The sequence below is a fragment of the Acanthopagrus latus genome, chromosome 7 (genome assembly GCF_904848185.1).
Source record: "Acanthopagrus latus isolate v.2019 chromosome 7, fAcaLat1.1, whole genome shotgun sequence".
NCBI classification, from domain to species: Eukaryota; Metazoa; Chordata; class Actinopteri; order Spariformes; family Sparidae; genus Acanthopagrus; species Acanthopagrus latus.
The window spans coordinates 26,757,099-26,770,335 of NC_051045.1; the positions used below are offsets into that span (position 1 = coordinate 26,757,099).

Genomic DNA, 13,237 nt, shown 5'->3' on the forward strand with positions numbered 1-13,237 from the left:
AATACCAAAGCATTTGTTCAAAAGTATTGTGATATTTTTTGATGTCACCAAGTCCTAGCATTTGAGGAGACCTCAGAATATCGAGGCAGAAATAGTATTGTGAAGCGAAATTCAAAAAATGATTTTAAGGCCCAGCTAGAGTCCTAGCTCAAGGGTATTTCCCAAAATTTGGGAAAAGTTTCACAATCTGCTCCACAATCTGAGACTTGAAATAGCATTTATAAGATAAATCCTCATTTGATAAGCAGTAATTTGTCAATACTACTGAACATGAATGCACCATTCTGTTACGGGTTGAGAAAACAAATTCAAATTGATATTTGATTAACAAATAACCTATTGACAATTATGTCATTTTTCAAGCACAATGCGAAACATTCTCAGACTCCAGCTGTAACAAACACACAGCCCAGTCTTAAAGAATTATTACAGGTGATCATAATATTGTGAATTTGGTTTTAAATGTGAAATTATTGTCTCTTTTGCAGTAAGACACAATCTTCAGAGAGTCTCAATGAATCTAAGAATATTTTTTTCCTCACCCCTTCTGAGTTTGAATTTCTTAACCAAAGCAAAAAATTCAACATCAAACAGTGATGTCATATATTTTTAATGTGCTAAAAAGCGAGGCAGTCCTCCAAATTGGTGAAATACTTGAGGTGACAGTTAGATATTGAGAAGTGAAAGGTGTTTTGCACAACGGAGCAAAACTTGCTGTCACAAAAACTGATAACACCTCAGCCTAAATTATCCCACCGGAGCTTATTTTGGAACCACCACTGCCCTGAGATATTTGCTAGTAGCTCGGGATGTGAGATAAATACGCTTGGCCGCATTCTTCCTCCACAGTCTGTGGTATTTAAAGAAGTGCAGGAGTAAAGCCATATATTGTCAGATAATAGACCCTGGCAGACAGCAGAGGTAGAGACAGTGCCATCGACCTAATAATGCTGTTTCCAGCAGAGCAGGCGATGGCAGTGATTACTCAGTGGAGATTGAGCCGCCTCGGGGTGGGGGTACGGGGTTATTACCAATTATAGATGAATAATATCTCGACCTGCTACTGGAGGAAACAATGTTTTTTTTCTCTCTCCCTGACAGACTAATAAAGGCTAAACTCATTTAGAAGAAGCACGCTGCCATGGTCTAGGGAAGCTTGGCTGGAGCTGGACGGGGTTGTGGGGTGTGGGAGGGTGCTTCAGTTGAGAAACAAGCAGAAAAGAGACCATTATCCCAGTTATCCTGCTTTGTTCTTTTCACTGTCTCGGTAAGGTCAAGAAAATGTTAACTACAGGAAAAGCTTCCTGTGTGTCTATATTGCCTTGTTTCTTTTATCACCGCTGCCACTTATAGATGTATACAGAACATGTTTTTTCTACATTACCATGAACATACTCACCATGTTCACCACAGTTTCCCTGAGCTCAAATTGAGGTTGGTAAATTCCAACAATCCAGAATACTGTCATGAGATAAAATTGCATAATTCATGTCATAATTTACAAAAGAAATACAGCAAATCTTCATATTTATGAAGTTGGAACCAGCTAATGTTTTACATTTTTGCTTGAAAAATTACTTACATGACAAGTTAAAATGATTATCAATGCATTTTTATGCATCAAAATAGTTGGTTTCTATACATTTTTTTTCTCACTGTGTGACAACTTGCTTATTTTTAAACGTAGCATTTTTTTTTTAGTATGATAATAATGATAATACTTTAATAAATAGATGAACTTGCTTGCATCTTTGCTCATACTCAGCTATCCTCACCCAATGAGTTGCCTAGCATAGAATGCATATGTGATGCACATGTTTACATTTGTTACATTTCTCCATCCAAATGGTCCAGCCTTACGGAACATGCATACCAAGGCTTACAAAATTGTTGCAGACATAGCGTTGGGAATGGCAAACTGTCATGGATCATGTACAGCCCAGAACAGGAAGGCTCTACAGCAAGTGATTAATAGAGCTAAGAACATCACGACTACCCCAGCCACAGTCAGTTCACCCTGCTGGCAAAAGATACAGAAGTGTCTACTGTGGTACAACCAGAATTTGAAGCATCTTCTTTCGTCAGACTCCTTCTCTCCCCCCACACTCCTAATTTCTGTAGTTATAAATAGACCTCGACAAATATAACTTACTTACTTACTCTAATTTAAATTATTAGGCTCAAACAATATGTACAAATACATTCAGAATGAGTCGGAATGTATTGAGAGATGGACAAACATACCCTTTGTTTTGGCTTACGGCACAACATAAATTATTGTAATATAAACTGTATGTTTATGTATAAGTGTGATTATAAAAGTAAGCCTGGCTGTTCTGTATTACACTCTGAGGCTGTAATTTAAAGTCAATGGAGGGTAAGTCCATTGATTTGTTTTGACAGAAGAAACACCTGAGCTTCCTTTGTGCAAATTTCTCTCTCTCTCTCTCTCTCTCTCTCTCTCTCTCTCTCTCTCTCTCTCTCTCTCTCTCTCTCTCTCTCTTTTTCTTTCTCTGTAATTAACATGCACATAGGATAGGCAGTTAAGATCCACTGTGTCGTCTGTCAGACTACCCTACCAGAAAAAAGCAGGAAATGTCACCCTTGGGACTCATCTAGCAAATCTCTCTCTCTCTCTCTCTCTCTCTCTCTCTCTCTCTCTCTCTCTCTCTCTCTCTCTCTCTCTCTCTCTCTCTCTCTAACCCCACCTCCCCACCACCCTTCATCTTCTATACCTATCTCCCTCTATTTCTCTCCTGTGTCCTGCCATCTCCTCCACAAGCACTCCTCCCCCTGCCACCCATTGATTTTTGTCCCTTATTTTCTATCTGCATCTCCTCCCCCCTTCTCTGCTATTCATCATTTTTGATCTCCTTTCTTTCCGACTCTTGTCTGCCCTTCCTCTCCTCCTTTTCATCTCTTTCCTACCATCTCTACACCCATCCATCTTTCCTTGTCCTTAGACATATTACAGAACAGACATGCTACAACACGCCCCGTCAATCTTGCTGTTAACCCTGTGTACCCATGTTCCACTGCTTTCTCCCATGTTTGTTTATCAAACACACACACACACACACACACACACACACACACACACACACACACACACACACACACATTGCCCGTAACATCGTCATCAGCACTATTGATTCCTTCTGACTTGATCCAGGCTCACTATCCCTGCATCTCATCCCCCACCTGTGCAGCTGCCTCAGTCTCTTCATTTTTCCCTTCATCCCTCCTTTACTCCCTCTATCCCATCCTCCTGCTCTTCCCTTTATCGTTATGTGGCTAATTAGTAGAGATGTTTTTTTCCCTTTACCTTTAAATTTTAAGGATGGTGGTTTGCTCAGAAAGTAAAGTTTCCATGAACTGATTGTGTGTTTGTAATCGCACGCGTGTCGTGGGTTGTTGTTGTCGTCTCCTACATTCGAGCGTTTTATTGTATGGTGGCGCGCTGCAGAGGGGAGGGGATGGCGCCAAGTCAGACTGGTCATGTGACTTCTCAAACAAAGGACCTGTGGCCACATACACACACACACAGGAATTTGCTTTACTGGCTCTCTAGTTGTGCCCACAGGTGTGTTGTGGATTTGCCGCCCACGAATGGGACCTACTGATCTGAAAGTGACTTTGTGTCTCATTCTTTAACTTGTGACACTCAAAGACACAGTTCTCTTGCAAAAAACAAACCCTTTTTGCATGGGATCAATGGCAGACATTTTGGTCCAGGCGCTGTCAATAAACGTCTCTCTGCGGTGGGTAGCTCTATGCAGATTGATCTCTGAATATGTTCATATGAATGTGGCTGCTCAGCCATGGATGTGTCTCTATTGTTTTTGTATGCATCTGCTTAAGCTTGCGCATTACTTCATGATCTCTGAGATCCGACATGTGCACATACTTCTGTGTTTGCAGTCAATGGTGTGTCAGGGTCACAGCTTGAAAATGGCAGCAAACAGATTGTTGAATTCAGTAGCTTCCAGCTCTGTGAGAAGAACATCATGTCACATGATTGTAGGTGTGTGTTAGTCTTGTTTATGTGAAAACATGCATCCTACATGTTTGTATAGAGACTCTTGTTTGCCTTTGAGAACATCGACTTGGCCAAACCATTTGTGTTTGGTTGCAGGGGGCAGCTACACTCTCACATTTAAGGGAAATTAGGCTGAACCATTCTTGCAGGATCACCCAATCTGCATTTAGCTCTGTTTTGGAAATGAAACAACTGGTGCAAAGGACATTAGGACCAGGGTGACACAGATAAGCACACAACAAAACTTCAGATGTGGATAGATTGGAGTGAAAATGTGTAAACACTTTGTTGTGAAATTTTGCAAGGAAAAAAAAAACATGAAATAACTGCGAGTAGAGCAAGCCTTAGGACAACAACTCCCGTGTGTGTGTGTGTGTGTGTGTGTGTGCGCGTGTCTGTGTGTGTGTTTAAAGTTTCTGTCAGTACATCACAGTTGGTCAAGTGAAAGACCTGTAGTCCAGGAGCATCAGACACACACACAGTGTGAAGCACACACAGCAGTGAGACATCAATATGGTCTCTAACGATTACATTTGCTGTGTTTAGACTGCATCAGAATCTCTCTGTGTCTTCTCGCCCTCATTTAGAATCACACACACTGGAGTCAAAGCAGCGTGGTGTCCATATGCTCCATATCCAGACGCTGTTTATGTATACAGGACAGATATCCAGCTGTGTAATAGATGAGCGTGTGTGTGTCTATACTGCCAGCACACTGCAGAGCGTGCAGCTATTAGAGCCAGACTGGTAGACATCAGACTTTCACTGTAGCGCACCATTATGTGCCACCCCCCCTCCTTTGAAGTGTCTGGCAATGTGTGGCTGTGGAGAGTGACGAAGACGAGGGCAGAGAGATGTAGATGGCCAGGAAGGCGAACGGAGAGAAAGCCAAGGCTAGTGACTCAGCTAGATGAGGTTGCAGAATGTGGGTTAATAGGTTGCGCTGCATGTGTGGTGCGATTTGTGTGCGGTGTATATTACTATATGTTGCACAAACAGCACAGCTTAGTGTTTTTGGGGCAGAACGAAGACACTGTTGCCTACGTGCTGCTCCACTTCTCCAAGGCTTAGCGGTGAAATCAGGTCACAAGCACATCTCTCCCCCCTCCTTCCGTCTTCCTCTCCTTTTGCCCCTCTCCTTCTGACTGCTTGCCCCTTCTTCTTTTATCTCTCTGCTGCTCCAGCCTACATCCCTACACTTCCTCCTGCCACATATTGTTTTTTATTTTCTCCTTCTTCTGTCATTATGCAGCTGAGCGCAAACCCTCTCCTCTCTGATTGCATTTTATCCTCCTCTCTCTATCCATCTCTCAGCTCTCTGTTTCTCTCTCTATGCTCATATCTGTGATCAGATTATGAGGCATATCATGGGATTAGTGAGTCTCATGCCATGTATTAAAGTAGGAAAGCTGAGGGATGGATAGAGAGGAGTTGATGAGTATTTCATGGTAATGTGGCTCCTACTCTCATATAGCCCAAGCTCTAAATGATGATAAAGAGCATCAAGGCCATCATCGTTATATTTATCACAGGCTTGTTTGAATGGCCGAGGGGGTAGAGCAGTAACCACAAAAGATATCCTGTGTCGCCCTGCAATAAGAGAGAAGAGATAATAGAAAGCGAGAACAAAAAAGGGACTTGAGCACGGCCTATAGATATTCATCTGGAGAATCACTTTCTCTCAAGTTGTCAAACTTGAAAAATGAACAGGAAGCCATGGGTAGTGTAGTCTCAAGGAAATGTGTCAGTGAGGATCCTCTCTCCATGTGCTTTTCTTCACATGGAGAGAGGATCCTCACTGACACATTTCCTTGAGACTTCACATGGGTTTCCCGCTTTTGAGTTTCAAGTCGCTTTCGTCAGCCCTCTTTTCCCCCTGCAGCCTGCTTCACCCTTCTTCTTTTGTTCTACTTTCCCTTCATTTTTCTTTCTTATTGTGTTTCAGTTCCTGCCTCCATTTTTGTCTTGCCCCCGTCTCATTCTCACTGTTTCCTCTCTTAATTCCGTTTTCTCTGTCTTCCAGACAGATTGCAGGCCTTGGGGTCATGGTGAGATGTCTGGGCAGGTCGTTGGTCTACAGGGTGGTTTATACTGCAAATGTCTTTTTTCCTTGCCTCTCTCTGTTCTCCTTCAGTCTTGACACTTTCCTAAACATGTGCTCTCTCTGCCAGACGTGCACACACAGTCCTGAGTCTTTGGCCTTCCTGCTGTGCCTCAGTGGTGTATACATATGTGTGTGTGTATGTGTTTGTGTGTTTGCTGACAGAATGGGGTTTTGTGGAGAGACACAGCCCCCAGAGTCGGGCAGGGAACAGATTGGAGTCTGAGCCTCCATGTCCTGACTCATTAATCTCCTCTTTAATTCATGGTCTCACTGCTGGCTCAACACACACACACACACACACACGCACGCACGCACGCACGCACGCACGCACACACACACACACACACGCACACACACGCACACACACACACACACAGAGCCTGCTCCAAGGTCCAAAAAAAGTACATGCAGACACATTGATGCTGGCACAAATACCAGCAAGTGTCACCTCTGAGGGGAAGTTTAATGATTCAATTTCCTCATTTTTCCTGCTTCCCTTCTACTGCTTGGAAATTATCCACCCCAATTCAAACCGGTTTGGTCACCCCCACCCACTACACCCCTCATTGCTAGCATTGATCTCATACTAATGGTGGCAGTGAAGGGTGTTAAACAGCTGACTGACTGATGGGCGATAACATCTCATGCAAGTTACTGTTGTGCTGTGAAGCTGCTCATCCTTGGTCATGGGACTAAGAACTTTTTGAAGGTTGTGTTTTCTGGCTGAGTTAGAGTTTTGTGGCATGTAGAAGAAGATTAAAGAAAAGTTGACTTGTTATTATCACACCACTTTGTCTCAGACTCTCCCTCTTAATGCTAAACTTGTTTGAAAGCTGTGTGTCCTTGTGTGCGTAGAACTGCTGCCTGTCAGCTTGTTGATTAAATGTCATGTTTCCTTATTCCTGGCAGTGTGTCAGAAGAATAAGTAGAGGGGAACCACAGCCAGTAAAAAAGTGTATTTATTGAAGTGAAGGCTTAAATATGAAATAGCTACATATGAAACATGCACATTTTAAGTGAGCACGTTTCAAATGGTTGCACTCCTCTTCAGGCATCAGCAAGTGTAATATGTATTTTTCATGTTTTTCTCTGATAGGCGGTGTATTATCATCTTTTTGGCTGTTAGCTTGAGCAGTCTGTCTTTGTGAATTGTACTTGAGTCCCTTTATCCTTGTGTTTTGCTTCAAATATGTTCTTTTAAAATAGTTTCCAGCATCTGCTCCTGTCACTTGAAGTAGAATCTGTAACCATGAGTTAACCTGTTTGTTCATAAAAGAGCACCAGCCTAATGCCTTAGTTGTAGAATCTGAGTGTGCCAAGGGTTTCTCTGCTCAGTGCTAAGCTCTCCTGACCTATCCCGGTCATATGGGATCTTTGGCAGCTGGCCTGACTTCCTTGCTTCTGAAAATGTCTTGGCAATTGTGGTGAGGATGAAAGGGACGGAAGTCCTCGAGGAGGAGCAGGAAGACATGGAACTCGTGGTGATGATAAGGACATTGATAAGGAAGGAGGAACAGACACTCACATTGTTTCCTGTCTTCTTAACAAAGATTTGATGTTAAAAAGCTCAAAAAGTGACATCATCTGACATCAAGGCCACTAGAACGATAAAAGTACTTGTGGTGATAATGAATACAGTAATTGTCATCACATGATGATGGGTAATGAGTTTATGCTGCACTTTAACTAAGATTGATATTTTTATTATATGTATACACTTAATACTGTATATTTATATGAATTCTACCTTTAATGCCAAAAAATCACGACGGGTGTCACGATTCTCCAAATCATCGATTCAATTACATTTTTGATTTTAAGGTCACAGTTCGATTCGATTCTTGAGTTTTACATTTATTTTTTTTAAATCACAGGTTGCTATGCCATTTTTAGACTACACTTTTATGCAATATAGTATCTGATCTTTGTTCACAATATACCACACTACATTGTCATATTTAAAACATTTATTAACAACATCATGTAATAACTTTTATCTTCAGTCAATTGGAAACTTAAACAAATTAACCTGCCATCTAGTTTCTGCAGAGCTTACAAACTTACAAACACCTGCAACTTCAGTGAAAGAGGAGGGGGTTCAGGTTCTGTCTATGGGTCTCCTGCATCTGCAGTTGCCATTGTTGTAAGAGTGGTGTAGCCCCTTTCAAGAATAGGGCGGTGCGTGAGGTGTGTGTGTGTGTAAGATGTGAGTGGGCGAGCAAGAGTGAGGGCGCTTGCGTATGTGTGGACAGTTAATGAATGGGAGAGGAGGGAGAAGTGAAAGGAATAGCAGTAGTAGTGACAGCAATAAAGTGTGTAACATAGGCTGCAGTTTAGCTGTGAATCCAGATACAGCAAAGCTGCCTGGTGTTATTTCCCGACCAGCTTAACACGTGAAAGGGGTTCACCCCAACGGTAAACACAAACTTTGGCCCTGGAGGAAATCATCTCTCCTGTCCTTCCCGATCACAGTCCGGGAGCTGAATAGGAATGGTGTAACACCATGCTATTGTTTGACTGGTTGTAGCTAATAGCTACTGGCTTAGCTAGTAGTTAAGTTAGAGGAGTTTGACTCGCAGCACTTCAACACGTGTGTGTTTTTTTCCGCTTGTCAAGCCGACCGGACATGACATGGGGGCGTGGCAGCATCAATTCATTTTTTAATTCGAAGTTCGAGATTGTAACTTAATTTCGGTCGATTTCAATTTAAAATCGAAATTGTTACACCCTTAATAAAAACAGCAAAGAGTAGTACTGCTGTTAAAAGGCATGCGTTACAACATTATTCATTCTCTAGAAAGATCATTAAATGCTCTAATGTAGACATGTAGGAAAGAATCAGGTGCAGAGCCAGACCTTCTGGAGGAAAAAACACCCAGAGTTACACTGAATTGTGTACAAGTCATGTGCTGATCGTAGGAGTGCCACAAGGTGTCTTTTTAATTTCGGGGATCAAAAAAGGGGATCTATATATGCTCTGTAAAGACTTGCAAGAGTAGCACGAACAAAAAAAAAAAAAATCACTTTCTTAACAACCACAATCACTGATGTAAATCTATCTGACGTGACTCAGGCCCAAATGTTCGTGGAAGAAGTAATGTTTTGTTGTATAAAGTAAAGTGAAGTTGTATTCATTTAATATTTAGTATCTCCTTTATCTCGTTCGCCAATTACCCTCTTCAGTCCTTCTGAGTCTGTGGCGGAAGTTGTAGCGACAGGCTACCAAATGAAAACATGCAGTTATCTTGAAAAAAAGCATATTGTTAGAGACATTTAGAATAATGTAAGTAGACAACTCAAAGAAATATATAACAAAGGTCTAGTACATAAGAATGAGTATTTTGAAATACATTTCAGATATATCAAGCTTAATCACAAAACTTAATATTAAAAATGTTTTTTTTTTGTTATTGTAAATGACATGCCCCATATCTGACATGTGATTCTTAATCAAGTTAAAATGTGGATGATGTGTTGGATTTATCTTCTCAAATACAGTATGTCACCCAGCATGACATAAGTTTTTACAGTGTTCCTGTATTTCATCAGGTGGCTTATCTGAACTGCAGACATTAATCTGCTTGCTTTGATCTGACCTATTCACTGTGATCCTGTGATCCACTCATGGACTGTTTGTCACAGTGTAAGGCAGAGGTCACAGCTCACACATCAAATTGTGGTGATCACTTGTAGTTTATACACACTGTCCTCTTATGCATGACATCATTCTGTTTCACCAGTCAGAACATCGTGTCATCTCCCCATAGCTGCCTGTAAACTGTATTACGCCAGTGACACTGACTCGATAAACAAAAGCACGAGATGTGTTGTGTTCTGTGCTCTGGGCCCAGTGACATAGCTGTGTGTGTGTGTGTGTGTGTGGGTGGGTGTGGGTGTGTGTGTGTGTGTGTGTGTGTGTGTGTGTGTGTGTGTGTGTGTGTGTGTGTGTATGCGCGCACGAGTACCATGACCATGCAGTGTTCACGTGTAAACATCCCAAGTGTTGCAACTTGCAGGAAGTGTTGCTCAGCTACAGCTGGGACAGATGACATTTTGAAGTGTATCAAGAGTTAGCTTCTTCTCTTTGTGACTGTAGGGAACCTTTGAGACTTTGGGTCTTTCACTGATTTCTTTTGAACTCATGACCCCCATGTGTGAGTGTCTGACTAAAGTTGTTAGTTGATGCTAGTTAGAATTTCTTTATATTCCTTTCTGGTTGTTCACTGGCTGAGTGGGTGCATGTGGCCTTTTTTCTCCCTCAGCACACTCTGCTCAGTTACACACACACACACACACACACACACACACACACACACACACACACACACACACACACACACTGTGTGAATGAAATGTTGAAAAAAAAAAAGAAAAAAAAAAACTTTACCGAGCATGACCCTCTACAGCTCCAGCAACTGTCCACTTTTACTCATTTTCCCTTTGCTCTGGATGGGACTGGTTCAAAGCAGGTTGATCTAGATTGCTTTGTCAAGTCATTGCTATTCAGAAGGTGTGTTGCACGCACACACACAGACACACACACAATCACACACACACACTCAAAGTGGCCCTCATGTGTGAGAGCACATGTGTGTGTCTAAGGGGGTGAGCCTTTGTCAGCTTTCTATCACAGTAGAGCACTTTCCAGCGACTGACAGTGAACCCTCTGGAATCGTGTGAATGTGACCATGAGTTTCCTTTCTAACGTCAGCACAGTTTTGTCAGAGCCTTTATCTCTGCGTCATTCAATCAGTTTCCTGCCACTGCTTGTGGCCAGTGTGGCCGGCCTGAACATCATGTGCTCTGTGGGTTGCTAGAAAGCAGTCCTTGCCTGTTGAAAGAGAGCTGTCTGGATCAGATGTTGCCCACAGAGACACTGACCTTTTTTAAAAAACCCAACCTGTTCATCTGCTGTATTGAGAATAGCTACAATGAATAATTTGCCAGATGTCAGCTATTAAATTAAGTGCCAACTGTTTTGGTAATCAGTTAATCAGTTTGAGTATTCCAGCCTCTTAAATGTTAATATTATTTCAGTACACTGAAAATCTTTGGGTTGTGGACAAAATAAGACATTTGAGGATGTCATATTGAGCTTTGTGAAACACAGATCAACATTTTTCACCATTTTCTGACATTTTACACAACAGATTGATTACTCAAGAAACAAATTGACAAATAAATTGACAATGAAAGTTATTCTTAGTTGCAGGCCTGTTGTTGAGAGTTGTGTTTACATGTGCAGCTGCGCTCTCATATGGAGTGCTTACCCAATGACAAATATCACAAATTGATACTTGTTTCTTATTAAATAGATAATAGTGAAAAATGCCAATCACCAGTACAATACAATTATCAGCATATCAGTCACAATAAACTTAAGTGCTAACAGAGAGAGACGAGGGAAACTGTAGAATGAGCGGTGGTGAATGGGGGATGAAGACAATTGATCCTGTACACAGTAAAGATCTTAGAAAGCACACACCTTGCATACACAGCTATTGTGTAGACAGAAATCCTCGTCTATTAATAACACACACAGAAACATCAGAAACTGTCATGAAGAGAGCCTCTCTCTCGATAAATCTTTTGACACTGAGGTTTTCCATTGGAAAAAACTGGCTGACTATGTCATGCATCTTCTGTTGAAAATAGCTTTGATCCACGTCAGCCAAAACTGGCCCAGATCATTACAAAGTCTGCACTTCAAAATTGTAGTAATATCTTTGGCTATACATGGCCAGAACTCACCTGTGTTGAAACAAATAAAGTCAATGTGTGAAAGCTTCATCTGTCATTTTACTCTTAAAGTGATAGTCGGGGTCTTTTGATTGTGGGGATGACGTAAGCTTCTACGTCTTGCTGTTGGTACCATTAACTGTACAATGCTCTGCTTCTCTGTCGCTGCTCCCTCCCTGCTTCTCCACACAGGGAGAGAGTGGATTGTCATCTACTGCAGGTGGTACACTGGCTACAGAGTAGTACTTCATACATTCTCCCATATAAATACCTAAACGATCACTATTACTATACACTATGCTAAGATCAGTTTTGTTTATAACATGAGCTGTGATGTTTCTTTCGTTTATTAAGAAAAGGAGAATAGGAGGCCTGAATACATTCCCAAACGTCTAAACCACAGCCATTATGAAGATTCTCTGTCCATTGCCTCACACATCTTTCAGTATAGTGTCTATTAAAGCTCCTCCAGCTGCTGTTTCTGAATTACCTCAAACATTTCTTAGCGTTTCTGGCCTGCACTGATCTGACAAACTTGATTGGCTAATACTATCTGATTTGTAGCTCAGGCTCTAGTCTTAAGATTTCCTTTTCTATCTAGTAAATGGTCTAAAACATATTTACTGTGTACATAAATATTCCCAACCAATTGAAAATCCTTACATTTGAGAATCTGGCATCAGCAAATAAATAATGTAAATTCAGTAAAAAAAAGAAAAAAAAAGATTAATTGCAAATTTTGTCAAAAAATTGACCAGTTGTTGAAGCATTTATAAATACTAGCGCTCATTATCATCATCAGTTTGTGATGTGATGTGTTATTGTCATTTTATTTGAATATATTCCAGCGTCTGCTCACGCAGCCTGATGTGCTTAGTATTCAGATTGAAGTCATGATTGCACACACGATTACTAATATTAAAGCAACATGCTTTTTTTCAAGGTGTCCCCAAGTTATTGAATTTCAGTTCATTCCTAGCCCCATTTGGCCTTAAAGGAAAAGGATATGAGTTGTTAATCCGAGGTGTGTGTGTGTGTGTGTTGTGGTCAGGGGTTTTCATAATCAGGGGATTTGACTGTTGCAGCTTGTTATGGTGCAACACTGGAGCAACCGACAAGTCAAAGCTGATTAATGGGAAGCTGCTGCTAATGATCGTTAAAACGCTCCTTTCTCCACATGTAGTATTGGGCCATTTGTCAGCCACAGGATGGTCCTACAGGCCGAGACACACTTGCACACATCACACACACTAATCAGTTGCTTTCCAGTAGCCGTGGCAACCAACTGCAGAATCTCCTTCCCTGTGCCCCTTCACCATTTCACTCCCTCTCTCTCTCTCTTATATCCAACCTTT

General features: G+C 41.5%; 1 protein-coding gene across 1 annotated transcript in view; it reads left to right on the forward strand.

Annotated features, from left to right (window-relative positions):
• The window catches only part of bcl2l1 (BCL2 like 1), a 34,184-nt gene that overhangs the window by 9,431 nt on the left and 11,516 nt on the right, over positions 1-13,237 (forward strand). The gene's annotated exons all lie outside the window — the stretch shown is intronic.